Source organism: Rhinatrema bivittatum, chromosome 6 (genome assembly GCF_901001135.1).
Source record: "Rhinatrema bivittatum chromosome 6, aRhiBiv1.1, whole genome shotgun sequence".
In the NCBI taxonomy this organism is placed as follows: Eukaryota; Metazoa; Chordata; class Amphibia; order Gymnophiona; family Rhinatrematidae; genus Rhinatrema; species Rhinatrema bivittatum.
The window spans coordinates 218341950-218357376 of NC_042620.1; the positions used below are offsets into that span (position 1 = coordinate 218341950).

Below are 15427 nucleotides of genomic sequence, written 5' to 3' on the forward strand. Positions count from 1 at the left end.
AATTTTCCTTAAAATATCCAGTCAGTCAGTACTGCAGGGTTAGCACCTCTACCATCTGCTGGAGGTAGAGAAATACTGAGGGACTGCAGGTGGCACTCTCGTACATGTGGCAGTGCCCAAAGTTTTGTTCTCTACCTCCATCTGCTGGTAGGGATGAATAAAACCAGCTTGTCTGGACTGATCTGGGTATGTTCAGGAACTGGGTTTAAAAAAAGGTTTGGATAAGTTCTTGGAGAAGTCCATTAACTGCTATTAATCAAGCTGTCTTACAGAATAGCCACTGCTATTACTGGCATCAGTAGCACAGGATCTACTTAGTGTTTGGGTACTTGCCAAGTACTTGTAGCCTGGATTGGCCACTGGTGGAAATAGTATGCTGGGCTTGATGGATCCTTGGTCTGACCCAGTATGGCAATTTCTTATATTCTTATGACTCTGTGGATTTTCAGACCAAGAGTGTCTCTTTTTCCAAGTACAGAACTGATAGAAAGTGGCACGGTTACAGGCCTCTGCTAGTCTGAGAGAAATACAAGCGCTCTAACCTTGGGGCTAATATAATAAGTTGAGTTAAAACTGTGCTGAAATTCAGCACACAGTTTAACATGCAAGCTAATTATATTTTTAATTCTCAGTGTAGTTAAATTGCATGCTAATGCACAGGGAGTTTAAAAAATGCACACAAACTGGAAAATGTGTTCAAAGAAAAGGTTTAGTGCACAAAAAAACAAATGTATATGCATAAAACATTTTCTGCTCATTAATCATGTTTTTTGCGCATAAATCCTGCTAATGAAGGCATTAGCTATTATCCCCCAGTGTGGCGAGGTGGGCTGGCTAATCTTGTGTTTTCCTAGAACTGGAAACTTAAATCCTAGTCTCCAGTAGTAATGCTACTACTGCTTTGTGCACATGAAGTATGTTTTTTTTATACAAGATATGATTTATATGCACAAAAAATGTTTTCTGCACGAAGCATATTTTGTGCATATAAATCATGTTTTACGCACAGAAAACATGAGGTGTGTGCACAAAGCATTTTACTCCAACTAGGAGTTAAGTTTCTAGCAGTAAAAAAAACAAACAAACAAAAAAACATGAGGTAAGCACACCCATCTGCCCCTGGGAGGGGGGCGGGGGAGGTAATAGCTATTGTCTTCATTAGCATGGGATTTCCATGGAAGGGCACTCAAAAATACATAAAGGTCTAAACACATATGTTTTGGTGGCAAAACTGCAGATTTTTGCCATCTAGCCTTTATTTCTGTAAATGTGTGTTGTAACTGGCAGGTTCCTAACAATAAAAGGAACCGCACTAATTATTCTACAAAGACTGTCTCCTTGAGATATCTGAAGAAGAGAAGAGACCTGGCAGACAGTCAGGAACTTTTCTATTTACAAGTTAGCACTTTTATCCAACCTTCCTCAAAGATGTAAATTGCAATGTGGAGGAGATAAATTCTATGCAGATTAAATAGAAATAAAGGTCAGCAAACAAACTGTAGTTGATTCATTTTTACTGAGCTAATTTAATACATCTATGCCTAGTTATTTCTAAATATTCATGCAGACTAATACAGCAATCACAATATTGTACAGTTTAGATGAAACCTATGAATTTAAAACCTCAGGAAATCATGATCTAAAATGAGACATGTAAATTCCCATGTTGTGTTTTTCGTATTGACCCTAGCTTTTCTGTCACAAAGCACCTTTATATCAGCAAGCATTTCACCTTGAATCAGTGATTTTCAGTAGATCTCATTTTAAGTACAAAGTAAACCTCACATACTCCCAGTAATCAAGCTATAACTGCCCTTCAAAAACTGTGGGGGGGGGGGGGGGTTGCCTTTATTCTATCTTCCAAATGCATGGGCATATCCCCAAACTCAGAAACTCATAGACTTTTTGCATTTCTCAAAAAAAAAAAAAATATATTCTTCATTTCCAGCGTGCACTTGCCAATATGAGGAGGATCCTGCAAGTAATACCAGTTTCACTGACGAGTCCAAGCTCTAGGAAAGTCAGTGACTTCATTAAACCAGTTCGTGCATAGGTGTAGTCTGACGGCTTAGTTTCGGGGGGCATGCAACGGGTACAGATGACATACCAGCGGGGAAGTCAGAAGGACCAGTTCAACACTAACACTTGGAGCATATTGGGGGGGGGGGGGGGGGGGGGAACACATCACCCCTCCTACCAAACTACACTTGTGCCTCAATGCTTCTAAACTCAGAAATACAATGCCATAATCGGGCTTCATGTTCCCATAGTAACGGCGGGCGACCAGCCCATCAGTTACAGAGAAGTGTTCATTCCGTCATCCTGAGCGTTAAGAATCGAGTACCGGTTCACTCTAGGACTCGCCACTCAGAGCGGCTCCCGATCCCGTTACTCTCACAGCACCTTCCATGCACCCAGTCCTTCACAAACGCCTCGGGCCTTCCACCCCCCACCCCGACCGGCTTCGCTCATTTGCCCCCCACCTCTCCCCAAAAGCGATCCAGCAACGCGGTACGTACATTCACAGCATGGCACAGTGCAGTCGTGAAATTAAAAAAAAAAAATACTATCTGCAATAAAAAAAATAGTTACATATTTTTCTTAACCACCCTCAAATTATTTTACCTGAACCCCATGCTGCTCCTAAACACAAACCTTGTTTGGTCTCTACGGCCAGAAAAGAATACGGTGCACCATACCTGACACAGGAGCAGCGGCAGCCCCAGAGCGCATGCGCAGCATTATTAGTCACCGCGAGACCGGAAGCGGCCGTTGGATTCCAGGAGGTTCTCGCCGGCAGGCAGCCTGTGACGGCTTCCTGCTAGTGCGCAAGTGCAACAGTGACGCCGCGCCCGCCCTCTCCCCAGCCTCTTCACGGTGTTAACCACAGCTGAAATGTGAAAGCAAGGGAAATACGTATAGTGGTTCCCTGTTAATGACAGCACAGTCTAAAACCCGCTGCAGGGGCAAAAAAACAAAACAAAACAAAAAAAGACGCTTATAATTTTATAAAGCAGCCCCATTTGGCGAACTTGGCTGCAAGTGCCTTAAATCTACAGAGAAAGGGCGAATGACCAAGATTTTTCTCAGAGATATATAAAACCTTCAGACAAAACATATCTAATAGCGGCAGACATATTTTAATAGTGTACAGAAGTCCATATAGCAGGCAATTTTAAAAAGTTACTGTATTTCTGATGCACAACGGGAAAATCATCTGTCTTGCTCCACGCCCGCAATTATCTGACTTACGCTCAGAATCAACAGAAAGGAAAATTATGCCTCCTATTGTTTTGCTGAACCTGCAAACGGCTGTAGACAGATAAATCCTCAAGATGGACGTTCCTATGAGTGTAAGCTCCCAATAAACTCTCGTTTGAAGTTGTGGCTAGCTTAAGAGCCTGCGACTCAGCTAAGGAAGCAGGACACAATGCTGAGTAAGTTTAACGTTCTGTTCTGGCCAGGCCCACGCTGGGGCTCTGCATTTTTCTGCCAGGCTCCGGCAGCATTTAGAAACAATTGTAGCGTTTTGCAGTTCATATGAAGGAGGAAGCTTAAGACTCAGGAGGGGAGGGGGGAATTCGGCAGAAGCGACATTGAGTACATTTCAGGAGCCTTAGGCAGCATTTCAGCATTGCAGTGGTTAATGTTCCTGCCAGGCATGGCAGGGCTGGGAGCAACCCGGTACAGCATTTCAGCTTTTTCCTTTTGTGTTAGGGCTTTCCTGAATCAGCCCTGGAAAAACAGGGCACTCCCCTTTCTTTCTGCTAGGCACAGCATGGGGTGCAGCCAGTCCACTAGCACAGCCGGCAGAATTTTTCCCTTTAGTTTCACTTTTGAAATCAGGTAGCCAGGCATGGCGTTCTTTCCTCCTTACTTCCACTTTAGCTGGAGCCTACAGCTTGCTGGTGAACCGAGCTGAACACTTAAGCAAAGGTATTTAATTCTATATCCTTAAAGGGCCAGCGTACCTGTATTTATTATTATACGTTTAATTGTACTATTATTGCTTACATTTAAGGGCCAGCGGCCCTCAAATCTATGTGTTTAACTTTTATTGCATCTAAAGTATTTGTTTCTAGGGCCAGCGGCCCCATGGTAATTGTCTTTTCCGCTTATTTATTATTATTTATGGCATCAAAAAGGCTGGCAGCCTGCCATACTATAGGGCCAGAGGCCCTGGTGTAATGTTAAATTCACTACAGTTCTAATTAATTTATTGCACCTAGAAGATATAAACTTATATATATATAGAATCGGGTAATTAAAGACTAGCGGCAATATATGTCCACCATTCAGCCAGTTTATGTTAAATCCAGGTAATTTTAAATTGCTGTTGCCCCTTGCAAAGGGCCATATGTACTTAAATTTATTTCAGCTAGAAGTGTTTTGTTATAGGGCCAGCAGCCCCATGGTAATGTCCCCTGCTACATTACTAATTAGTATTTAGGGCGGCTAAAAAGGCTAGTGGCCTGTTTATTCTTTTAAGGCCAAGGGCCCTGGTGTAATGGGTATTTGCATACTTAGATATGGCTTTGGTATTTCAAGGATTACCAATACATAGGTATATATGTTTAAAGGTATTATTAAATAGCCATGTCATATCGCATATCCCAATTTCCCCCCCCCCCCCCTGTTGTATGAGGTATCATTTACATTATAATTACTAGCGTCCTAAAAGAACAAAGGCCACAGCAGTGCAGTACACATTATGTGTTTAAAGGGCCAGCGGCCTGTTTGCAGTGCATGTCTTTGTATGCTATGGTGGCAACACATGGCAGCAGCCATTTTGGGGAGCAGCACAGGACAAAGGCCACAGCGGTGCAGTGCACTAGCGGGTCAATACAGTAAGGCTGCGTTAGAAAGAGTGCGGCAGTGCCGGGCGCAACCCTAGTTTGCCCCACGCACTGTTCTGATCACATACCGCTCGATACTCTATTTAAATTGCTTGCAAATGCAGGCCGCGTCTGCAAAGCGTTAGGCGAAGCAGACGCGGTACCAGTGCACCCATTTTACTGTATAGGCGCTTAATACAGCGCCTATACAGTATCCTGGGTGCACTGGTACCTGTCATTTCAAATGACATTTGAAATGACAGGTACCAGGAAGTGGATCCCAACTTTAACCCATGAAAACCGAAAATCCCCTCATCCCGAAGCGGCTAGACATGTGCCAACTTACCTTTTGTTGCTTTTCAGCCCCTTCCCTTCTCTGCCGCCCTCCGGAGGGGGCAGCCGGCGGCAAAAACGGCTCGCAGCAGTCCCCCCCGCGCAGGTCCCGGTTCTCCTGGAGGAAAAATCCTCCCCCCCCCCCCGGAAAACCCAGCTGCGATACACTATCCCCTTTAACCCATCCTTACCGCCTCTTTAAATCCCCGGGTAACCCCTTCCGCACGCGGCATGTATATTAAATGTAAATGATCGAATTAGCTATTCGTCACGCACGCCCGTCTATGTGCTTTCATTGGCTGGGGCGCCCAAATTGACGGGCTCTCCAGCCAATGAAAGCACAGACGGGCGTGCGTGACGAATAGCTAATTCGATCATTTACATTTAATATACATGCCGCGTGCGGAAGGGGTTACCCGGGGATTTAAAGAGGCGGTAAGGATGGGTTAAAGGGGATAGTGTATCGCAGGAAGGGCTAACGCGGCCGGAAAGTGAGTAGAAAGCGGGTTAGGAGCGGGGTAACCGCAGCCCCACTTTACTGTATCGGCCTGATTGTGTTTAAAGGGCTAGCGGCCTGTTTGCAGTGCATGTCTTTGTATGCTGGGATGGCAGCAGCCATTTTGGGGAGCAGCACAGGACAAAGGCCACAGCGGTGCAGTGCACATTATGTGTTTAAAGGGCCAGCGACCTGTTTGTAGTGCATGTCTTTGTATCCTGGGGTGGCAGCACATGGCAGCAGCCATATTGGGGGGGGCAGCACATGGCAGCAGCCATTATGCCAGTGATCACCTGGAACACAGGGCGGCAGCCAGGTTGGGGAGCAGGGTTTGACGGCGGCCATTTAAGTCATCTGGGCCACATGGCTGTGGCCATATTACAGAGGATACAAACAGCAGAGGCTTTCAAAAAAAAAAAAAAAAAAAGTTTATCAATTAATTGTAACTTTGCAATGCAGTAATTGTCAGTCGGGGATGGTGTCTACAAGTCAGCGGTCAGCAGCGGCAGAAGGGTCCTCGGCACATCAACAGGCCCTCCTCGGGGTAGCAGACTCAAAAGGTTCAGCGGTGAGAGAGACAGAGGTTAAGAACAGGATCATCAAGCCAAAAACGAGCAAGCAGACTGCAGGGCAGTGCAGGCGCAAAAAGCAGGGGGCATCCAATACTGCAGCACCAGCTGTAAGTGACACGGATCAGTGGCTGTTAGAAATTAAAGAGCACGCAGCTGCGCATGGAATGGAATGGAGTGGGTAAGGCAGCGCATGGTGGGGTCTCCCCCTTCATTGTCTCACGGACGGGGCAAAGGTGCTCCGTCAGGAGAGCCCGAGTGCTCACCAGGAGACGAACTAGTGCAGGATATAACAGCACTCTCCTCAGCTCCGCAGGGTCGGTGGTCAGCGTTACGCAAGAGGAGCGCCAAATCACAGCAGCTAGGGGCATTAGCGGACAAGGAAAGGCGTCCTGTGGGCCCCAGAAAAGCTATTAATTGGCCCTGATGCGTCACTGGGCCTTCCATGACGGTCTTAGGTTGCGGGGAAGCTTCGCCGGCCCCCGACCCATTGGCTACAGCTTCCACGGCTCCTAGCACAGAGGCTACTTCATATGACAGGGGACGAGGTAAGCCTTCGAATTGTGATGCTTTATAGTCGTCTGATTGTAGTGATACCGAAAGGGTGTTAGCCGAGTCGCTTTGCTTTTGTTCTGTTCCTCATAAGAGGGAAGAATGCGAGGCAAAGAGGCTCGGCAGTGGTAGGCTGGGGTTCTCATCCTGTGAATGAGCATGAGAGTAGTGGGCAAGTGGTTACTGAGGCAAAAGGATCCCTACTACTCAGGCTACCCCTTGCCTGTCAGCCCCGCCCTCGACTCCGGTGCTGCAATCAACAGTTAACAGTTTGCCAGCCTTAGTTCACACTCCTCAGTCGCCAGTAGACGTCAATCCTTCCCTTAGCCCCCGCCAGTTTGGCTTATCAAAATCCAGCGCCACAAGTAGCGAGCGGTGTTTTATGTGGGGTCACATCCTTAGCCCACAGTGTGCCAGCATCAATTAAAGAAAAAATATGGAAGTGGGATTATATTGATATATTTTTCGCTCCTTATTACTGATATGGAAGTTGAGCCAGAGAAAGGGGGATCAAGTGAGGTGAAAGAAAAGAGACCCAAAGTGGCCAAGAACATTCAGAATTGGATCAGGGCTTTCCACATTTTCATGACCGGGATTGTGGAACGCGAGCCTGAACATTCCCCTTTCCTCATAAGGTACATGGACACCATCATGATAGCGCAGAGGCGGGGAGGTTGGACTTGGCTGACCTACGACAGTTGTTTCGGAAAAACATGGCCCAAAATCCCGCCATCTCTTGGCAGCACAGATTGATTGACCTGTAGTTGGATGAGATGACTTTACAGAAGTCCTCATGGGTGGATAGAGCGGTTCCATCATACAGTTATTCGAGAGATAGGGGCTCATACATGAGAGATAGCGGTTCATTTCAGGGTGCGGGGAGGCGAGACACATGCAAACAGTTCAACGCTGGTCACTGCACGTGGAAAACTGCAAGTTCAGACACATTGCTCCACCTGCAGTTTCAGTGCACACCCGGCCATTCAGTGTCGCACCTCCAGAGATCACAGACAATTTTCAGCAGCAGCAGGGGGGACGCCCGGCTGAGTTCACGGGCCCCAACCCCGGTCAGCGTTGAGGCAATGGCCCATGGCTCGATCGCTATCCTTACCAGGACGAGGCTGAGCGGATTTATACTGGCTTCATGCACAGCTTCATGGATCCCTAGTCAAATTATAGCCCCTATTACGCTGGAACCCCTTCCAAGCAATGCACATTCAATAGCGATGCATGAGGAGCAGGCAAGGAAAAAAGTGCAAGCTGAATTAGCTTTAGGCAGGATAGCGGGCCCCTTTCCTTATCCGCCTTCGCCAAAATGAACTGAATAATTCAAACAATGCGCCAGAGATTGAACAGCCCATCGGTATGCAGCGGTCAAAATAAAACTGCCCCTTGAAATGAAAACCCAGCAAGTGGGAGGAGTCCGGGTGCACCGGCAGAAGGCGAAATGCAGACTCTGTCTACCTTAGCCATGTGCACGCCGGATCCTGCCTCCTTGATCATCTGAATTGCCGCGTCAGATGAGGAGTACAACACCGCACATAATGAGGGTCAATTTGGTCGATGACCGAATTACCAGGCGGGAAGACAGGTTATGTATCAGCCGGAAGCGTCCCGGCTCTTTTTAGGGAACCATACCCAGGGGTATGATCAAGGAGGCAGGATCCGGCGTGCACATGGCTAAGGTAGACAGAGTCTGCATTTCGCCTTCTGCCGGTGCACCCGGACTCCTCCCACTTGCTGGGTTTTCATTTCAAGGGGCAGTTTTATTTTGACTGCTGCATACCGATGGGCTGTTCAATCTCTGGCGCATTGTTTGAATTATTCAGTTCATTTTGCATTGGGTAATCGAACAGCATGCGGATAGAAGGCAGATAGTGCACTACCTCGATTTCCTGTTGGTGGGGAGGAATGGCGCTGACTGCTTTAACCAACTGGTCATCGCAAAAGAGGTAGCTAGACACTTCGGTGTCCCGTTAGCTGAAGAGAAAATGGAGGGACCAGCTACCCCAATTACCTCCCTCAGGATTGAGCTGGATGCGGTGGCCCAGCAGTCCAGGTTGCCTGAGGATAAAGTGTTTAAGCTTAGGGAGGCAATCTCTGGAATGCGCTGCCTTAAGAAGGCCACCTTGAGGCAGTTCCAGTCCTTGATCAGGTTACTCACCTTTGCTTCAAGGGTGATTCCTATGGGCAGGGACTTTTTTACGCAGGTTATCACTTGCTACGGCTGGGGTGCATGAAAAAACACCACCGTCTAAGGGTTTCCAGTGCAATTAAGAGTGACCTGGTTGTGTGGGAGATCTTTGTAAAGGACTTCAATGGCGTTACATTGTGGCAGGACCCCTAGGCAGAGCAATGAGCTGGAGTTATTCACAGATGCGGCAGGAGGCGTTTGATTCGGGATTTATTTCCAGGTAACTTGGTGCGCTGAGCAGTGGCCACATTCGTGGTGCTGGCACAAAGTCACCAAGGACTTAACATTCCTCGATCGGGGGAGAGTCATTTGTGGAGTCTCACATTGTGTTCAGATCCGACAACATGGCTGCGGTGCAAGTGATTAATGCACTGTCTGCACGCACTTTTGAATCGAATGCTCACGTGCTTGCGCTTCAATATCATCTTTAGAGCGGCCCATGTCCCAGGTAGACTCAATAACATTGCTGACTCTCTCTCCCGCTTGCAGTTCACAACAAGTAATGGCAGACCATTACCCGACCCCCACACCCGAGGTGGTGTGGCTACTTGGCCCTCCGAACTTTGGAGCATGATTTTGGGGTCCTTGTCAGTGAACACGCGGAAGAGCTACCTCCTAGCGCTTCGGGAGATGCTAGATACAAGGCTTGAAGAGGGAAAACTGACTCCTCACATTCACAGGTCCAAAACAGATCAATTGAGAGCAGGAGCGAATATCACCCTCTGTGAATGGTATGGCGAGCCCACTTGCCCAGTTCGTTGCTCGATAGCATATGGGGAGATACGGTGTACAACATACGGAGGTCCTCTGTTGGTACATGCGTCTGGGGTACCATTAACGAGATACCAGTTTTGTCGGGATTGCAATGGCTTTAAAATCCTTGGGTCTGGGCACAGAGGGCTATTTGTCGCACTCCTTCCGCATAGGGGCGGTGACAGCGGCAGCTAGTTTGGCGAGGTCATGGCAATTGGCAGTTGGCGCTCTGGAAGGTTCAGGAGATATGTGAGGCCGCCGGGTTATTTTACAGGTAGTGGGTAGCCGGGATTATCAACCCTCCCTGCTTCATGTGTTTCTTTTCTCTTGCTTTAATTTGCGCAGATCGTGGGTGGATGATGTCATTTGCGTGGATGATTGGGCACATAGGGCCCTGCAATGCCCGACAGGGGAGCACCTAGGGATGGCACCTCAGCGACTGTTTTTGATTTGGAAAGGGATCCCAGGGATGTTGTGGGACCAGTTATTACCGACTGTGTTGGAGCTACGCAATCGCAACCCTGACACTCCTTCGGCAGTCGTCATACATCTTGGCGGTAATGATATGCCCCGTACCAAAAGCGTCGCTCTCGCCCAAAAAATGCAGAAAGATTTAAATGGTATTGCATAACATGTTCCCGCAGTCGGTGATGGTCTGGTCCTGCATCACCCCTCGCAGAATATGGAGAGGTGAGCGCTCTCATTCAGCGATGGAAAAGGTTAGGAAAGATTAACAAATGGATGGGAAAATGAATGCATGTCTTTGGTTTGTCTGTTACACACGAATTTATAAATGAGTCCAGGGATGTTTTCGACCTGATGGTGTACATCTATCGGACGTCGGCTCGGACATTTTAATTCTGATCTGCAGGTTCAAGTGGTGTTGCACCTTATGGCCGCAGCCCGGGTGGGTTGTTGGGGGGCCCCGGTAAGCAGTGTCGCTACCGGGGATCCGTGGCATGGTGACTGGCAGAAGCGACAACCCCCCCCCCCCCCCTGCATTTAGGAGGATCGAACAGGCGGTTCAGACTGGGCAAGCAGCCTAACAGATCCGGCGCAGTCCCTCGACGCTTCAACGGCCAAGAGGGAAGAAGAAGGAAATGCTGGGGCGATTAGAACAAACGTTCCCGACTTCCACGGTCGGGTCGCCGGACGCTATGGCTTTAACGGCTAGGTGTCAAAGGTCAGCTCCACGGCTTATACGGCCAAGGGGTGCGCGCCCGCCTCAGCTGAATTCTATACTTACCACATGGGGGGGGGGGCTCGCTGGTCACTAATTTGGTTACGAGTTATGGAGTTTTGTACAGTTATGACGACGTTATTGATATGTTTGCTAATTGCTGATTATTCAATGTCTATGGGCTGCGGCCATCTTTGTCCAATCAATAAAATCTGCTTTTCGGAAGAAGTTATGTAAATTGTGCAGTATTTGGGAAGTGGGAGGTGGGGGGGGTAAACACAGCCTTTACACTATCCCACATTGAGGTCTACAATATGAATATATTAAAATTATCTATTTCAAGTTTCACTTTTGTTTGTTTGTTTTTTTTACTGTCCTGAAAGCACATGTACCTTGGATTGCATTTTGGAAGCAAGATAATACTCCCGATGCATTTAAATGATTCAAGGGCGTAAAGTATGTATCAGTCATAGAGCAATGATTATAGTTATAAATATAGAGAGGTAATAAAATAAGACACACTGAACAAGTATTCTGAAGTTTGATTACTCCAGGTACCTAGCAATTTACCTGGCTCGGGAATTTTGCAGAATTAATCCCACTATAATTTATTTATTTTACTTTTTTATATAAGACTTATTTTACCGCAACTCCAAAATATTGTTCACAGCGGATTACAATGTTAAAACAGAAACATATACTTATATTCAGTTTTGTGTATATGTGTTTCATGGTCTCCCTCTAAGTTTTTCTGATTTGATTTATTATTTATATCTCAACAAAAAAAACAAAACTGTCCAATGAGGGCTAACAACAATAAAATTAATACATTGCAGGGCTTTATTTCAGGGGTACTTACCAGTACAGTGTACTGGCACCTTTCTCCTCCACCTGCTTGATTTTCTCTGTTGTCCCTAAAAAAAAAAAATTTAAAAAAAAATACATCCTTCATGTGAGTACCAGCACCTTTTTCAGAAAAAAAGCAACGATACATTAAACATAAACAAAATAAGACACATGACAGATAAATCTACACAACACAGACTGGTTTGCTCTTCGGTTGCAGCCCATTCTTTGGAATATCTGTTTCTAAGTTTCACACTTATACATCTGTTCTAAAATTCTATGTATTTTCCACAGCTTTCTTCAACTGACTCTTGTTCCTATTCTGCTTCAGCTGTGCATTATTGTCAAATATTTTGATTGGGTTGTGGACCAATTTAATAATACATTGATACAAACTGCTATATGAATGACAAAAGACATTATTATTCATTGAACGCACAATAGATCTTTAGACAGTACATCAATAACTGCAATGGGGAAAGCAAATATAGACATTAAAAAATGCAATTTAAGTTATATTCTAACAATAAATTGTATAACAAGATGACTACAAGAACAGCACTACCGGTGCAGTGACAGAAGGACCATGAATACAAGAGGACATAAAAAGAGACAGACAATACTAATAGCAGAAGCAACATCAGTGGAGAGTGTTAGAGGAACAGAACCTATAGAAATCAGGCTACAGTGGCTATAGAAAGTCTACACCCCCTTCCAAAATGGTCACTTTTGTTGAAAGTAAAATGCATTAAAACAGTGTTTCTTCAATGTATCCCACAACTGCCAAATAAAAATATATTCCAGAATTCCTTAGAAAATGAAGTAGAAATAAAAATATGGAAAATCTTGTTTGGGTACATGTCCACTCTCCTTGTACTTCTGTAGCAATTCTAAAAGCTCTGGTATAACCAATCACCTTCAAAAGCACACACAAAGGGGTAGATTTTCAAAGGAGTACGCGCATAGGTTACGCGCGTACCCTCCGAAAACCTACCCCAAACCCCCCCAGGCGCGCCCAGCCTATCTTGCATAGGCTGCCGGCGTGCGCAAAGCCCCGGGACGCCCGTAAGTCTCGGGGCTTTCCTGGGGGCGTGACACGGCTGGCACATCATTGGGGGCGTGTCACGACCGGAGCATCATCGGGGGCGTGGCCACGGCCTCTGGACCAGCTCCCGGACCGGACCATGGCGCGCAAGTTACGCCTGCCTCAGGCAGGCGTAACTTGTGCAACAAAGGTGGGGGGGGGGGGTTTAGGTAGGGGAAGGTGCAGGGGGTGGAAGGAAAGTTCCCTCTGAGGCCGTTCTGATTTCGGAGCGGCCTTGAAGGGAATGGAGGCAGGCTGCGCCGCTCGGCGCGCGCAGGCTGCCGATTTTGGTCAGCCTTGCGCACGCCGACCCTGGATTTTAACAGATACGCACGGCTACGCGCGTATCTATTACAATCCTGCGTACTTTTGTTTGCACCTGGTGCGCGAACAAAAGTACGCACCCGCGCTTTTTTATAAAATCTACCCCAAAGTGAATTGGCACTGCCTGTATTAATCTAGTGGTTCATTTGACAAAATGCATGGGATAATCTGCATGAAGCGGCAGTCACTACATAAGAAACTTGCTGGGCAGACTGGGTGGACCATTTGGCCTTTTTCTGCCCTCATTACTGTGTTACTAGTTACATGCTGGCAGACTAAACTGAGCAGTTCTTGTTAGTTTCTCAACTCAATGGTGCCTTTCAAAGCAAAGACCTAACCATGAGTACAAGTGCAGCCCCCAAGTTTTGTTGTTTGTTTTTTTTTTTTGGGGGGGGGGTCTGATATCGGTTCAGTTCACTTGTCAAACCAAAATAAACATTTTAAAAATCTCCAAAGGAAGACTGATTGCAGTGGAAAGAGAGATGCTGCTCTTGCCTGTTACCAGTTCAGCATTGGTGGCCTTTTGACGTCACTATAGAGTGCCCCAGGAGATCTTAAAAATGGTGTTTCAGTGGTGCCCCTGTATCTGTTTCTCAGTAGTTTTCTTTTCCTTGAATGGGGAAGAAGAGGAAAGGAGTCATGTGCATGAAACCAGCTAATGTAGAGAGCTCTACTCCGCTTCTCAAGATCAGGTTAGATACCTTTTTTTCCTCTCCATATGTAGCAAAGTGGCAAGCTTGAGGTAAATTCTGCTCCCTCTGACTTGGACACCTCTCTCAGCCCTGATACTAGACTTCCACTGTCTCTAGATGGTGAGAGAAATACAGATCTAATGGGGCTTCCTTGTTCTGAAGAGGACCAAGGTATGAATGCTCCTACTGAACATGGTGTTGTTGATAATGGATTGATCTCCAGGGATTCTTGTTTTGGGTTATATTTGGGGGCCTATGGGAAATTCATCTGTTACACTATTGGTGATCAAGTCTTCTTCTGTTGCCCTAGAGCAGAAGACTAGGGTAAGCCACAAGGCAAAGCAGAATAGCAAGACAAGGATGACCAAGTCAAGGACCTGAGGTGAGTCAATGAAGAGGTACAGAGGGAATGGACAGGCTGGATTAAGTATTTTACCGCAACTCCAAAATATTGTTCACAGCGGATTACAATGTTAAAACGTAAACATATACTTATATTGGGGCGGATTTTAAGAGCCCTGCTTGCGTAAATCCGCCTGGATTTACGCGAGCAGGGCCCTGCGTGCCGGTGCGCCTATTTTACATATGCCTACCGGCACGCGCAGAGCCCCGGGACTCGTGTAAGTCCCGGGGCTTTCCAAGGGGGGCGTGTCGGGGGCGGGCCCGATCCGCGTGGCGTTTTGGGGCGGGACGTAGCGTTTCGGGGGCGGGGCCGTGCCCTCCGGACCCGCCCCCAGGTCGCGTCCCGGCACGCTAGCGGCCCGCTGGCGCGCGGGGATCCCCGACAAAGGTAAGGGGGGGGGGGGTGGGTTAGGGAGGGGAAGGTGAGGGGAGGGCAAAAGAAAAAGTTCTCTTCGAGGCCGCTCCGATTTCGGAGCGGCCTCGGAGGGAACGGAGGTAGGCTGCGCGGCTCGGTGCACGCCGGCTATACGGAAATCGGTAGCCTTGCGCGCACCGATCCAGGATTTTAGCGGCTATGCGCGTATCTACTAAAATCCAGCGTACTTTTTGAAAATCTACCCCATTCAGTTTTGTGTATATGTGTTTCATGGTCTCCCTCTAAGTTTTTCTGATTTGATCTATTATTTATATCTCAACAAAAAAAACTGTCCAATGAGGGCTAACAACAATAAAATTAATACATTGCAGGGCTTTATTTCAGGGGTACTTACCAGTACAGTGTACTGGCACCTTTCTCCTCCACCTGCTTGATTTTCTCTGTTGTCCCTAAAAAAAAAAAAAAAAAAAAACACACATCCTTCATGTGAGTACCAGCACCTTTTTCAGAAAAAAAGCAATGATACATTAAACATAAACAAAATAAGACACATGACAGATAAATCTACACAACACAGACTGGTTTGCTCTTCTGGTTGCAGCCCATTCTTTGGAATATCTGTTTCTAAGTTTCACACTTATACATCTGTTCTAAAATTCTATGTATTTTCCACAGCTTTCTTCAACTGACTCTTGTTCCTATTCTGCTTCAGCTGTGCATTATTGTCAAATATTTTGATTGGGTTGTGGACCAATTTAATAATGCATTGATACAAACTGCTATATGAATGA

At 46.7% G+C, this 15427-nt stretch overlaps 1 protein-coding gene across 6 annotated transcripts in view; it reads right to left on the reverse strand.

The window, feature by feature from the left end:
* The window catches only part of RPS6KA6 (ribosomal protein S6 kinase A6), a 353752-nt gene extending 338665 nt beyond the window's left edge, over nt 1-15087 (reverse strand). For 5 of the 6 annotated variants that reach the window (XM_029606562.1, XM_029606561.1, XM_029606560.1 and 2 more), the window contains exons 1-2: nt 15031-15081; nt 11772-11826 (exon numbers count right to left, since the gene is read on the reverse strand). The gene's annotated coding sequence lies outside the window, so the exon portion shown is untranslated. Of the gene's footprint in view, nt 1-11771; nt 11827-13661; nt 13777-15030 lie in introns of all 6 variants that reach the window. The other variant, XM_029606558.1, reaches the window with a different exon arrangement.
* Between the last annotated feature and the right edge of the window lie 340 nt (nt 15088-15427).